The 1,837-nt window shown below is 39.8% G+C and overlaps 1 non-coding gene across 1 annotated transcript; it reads left to right on the top strand.

Moving 5' to 3' along the window:
• The first annotated feature begins 262 nt into the window (after window positions 1–262).
• Window positions 263–365, top strand: LOC138082519 (U6 spliceosomal RNA). The gene has a single exon (XR_011145144.1). It is a non-coding gene; the product is annotated as a U6 spliceosomal RNA (small nuclear RNA).
• The last annotated feature ends 1,472 nt before the right edge of the window (window positions 366–1,837 follow it).

Raw genomic sequence — 1,837 nt, 5'->3', positions numbered from 1 at the left:
AACGATTTACCCATGTGAATTTTTTTGCCAGGGAACCTCAAACCATCACGGATCTATTCAATTCAAAATTATTTCTAGTCTTCTTATGGGACACACACTCTGGGCAATCCCAACACGGCAAAGTGGGAATCGAAAGAGTGGTGACAATTTCTGCAAAAACCAAAATGGAAAAGCAACAACGAACTGCTTTAAAATAAATTCTTTCTGGACACAGCATTAGAAATCTTTGTTCTTATCATTTTAGCCCAAAGAACAATAACAACAACAAAAGGTGCTCATATACTGAAAGTGGAACAATACAGGGAAGATCACTGTGGCCTGTGTGCAAGGATGATGTGCAAACTCATGAAGCATTTCATATTTTTTTTGGTTTCAGGGGAGAAGGATGGGGAGAAAGGATAGTTAGGGGGTTTGGGATGGACATGTACACATTGCTGTATTTAAAATGATAACCAACAAGGAGATAGTGTATAGCACAGAGAACCACTCAGTGCTACATGGCAGCCTAGATGGAAGGGGAGCTTGGCAGAGAATGGACGCATGTGTGCGTATGGCTAAGTCACTTGGCTGCGCACCTGAAACTATCACATTGTTAATCAGCTTTACTCCGATACGAAATGAAAGTGGTTTTTTTTTTTTCAAAGGCATTTACTGATGCCCTTATATGATATACAGATTTTTCCCACCCATACTTCATTTGAAGTTAAATCTCATTTTCCTCTCTCTGTACTATGACAGTAGGAAAGAGGATCTGGTTAGCCCGATCAGTAGAGGGTGAATTCATCAGACGTGTTCACTCTCAAAGCGCTCTTGCAGTATAACAGGAAGTGTTAGTCTGAACCATTTCCTCAGGGATGCTGAGGCCATACGAGACTTTCAAGTCTTTCTCCTAAGAGCTTTTATACAGACAACATAAAGTTTTATATTAAAAATACTTAGGCTCCCTTCTATTTCCCCAAGAAGTGGAAGAAGCCCATTCCCCAGGCTGACAAATACCCAAAAGACAAATTCCTCAATACTCAAGTTTAAAGAATTATATCCAATGGATTAAAAATCAAAGCCTCAAACCTCTCTAGCCTTTGCAGCTATTTCTTTCTTTGCTTCTATCCTGATCTTGCACCCGAAGCTTTTCTGAGCTTGGAGCAACCTTCCCTGACCCCCATTGCCCTGGCATCCCTAACACTTTCCCCTGGAGCATTGATTTGGTCATTAATCAGCAATCATCTTCTGACAATAGTGCTGATCACTATTCAGATCTGGGCTATCATTTCTCTTCCTTTTGGCCATTTCTTGTTTTTATGTCTCTGAGCATGCAGCTACTTCTACCTGAAACATTCTTCTTTCCTTCTTTCTCTGCAAACTTCAACTCAACCTCCAAAACCTATCCTAAATCTTACCTCTTCTATTGAGACCTCACCATTTTCCTCTCTACATGATTAGGCAGCTTCTTACTCTAGATTCTGGAAGATTTTTTTCTTCTCTTCATCCTTTGAACATATTTGTCACAGCAAAATTATAAACTCTGTGCTTGCTCAGTGGCTCAGTCCTGTCTGACTCTGTGATCTCTGGGGATGGTGAAGGACAGGGAAGCCTGTAGTCCATGGAGTCTCAAAGAATCGGACACGACTTAGCAACTGAACAGCAACTATATAAGAAATTGATTCTGAGAATTCTTTGTTAGTTCATTTAAAAATCATAGTAAATCATGGAAACATTTTTAGGAAAGACAGCTCTATTTTGGAAAAGAAAATGATCATGAGGACAGTGTGTTGTTTTACATTCTGAACATCTCTTTAGTGTCTGGTTTAACAGAAGCCAACTCGGTTGTTCTGTTTAC

This window comes from Capricornis sumatraensis, chromosome 7 (genome assembly GCF_032405125.1).
Source record: "Capricornis sumatraensis isolate serow.1 chromosome 7, serow.2, whole genome shotgun sequence".
Taxonomy (NCBI): Eukaryota; Metazoa; Chordata; class Mammalia; order Artiodactyla; family Bovidae; genus Capricornis; species Capricornis sumatraensis.
The sequence above is the reverse complement of the archived record's forward strand: the minus strand, read 5'-3'. Positions and strand labels throughout refer to the sequence as shown.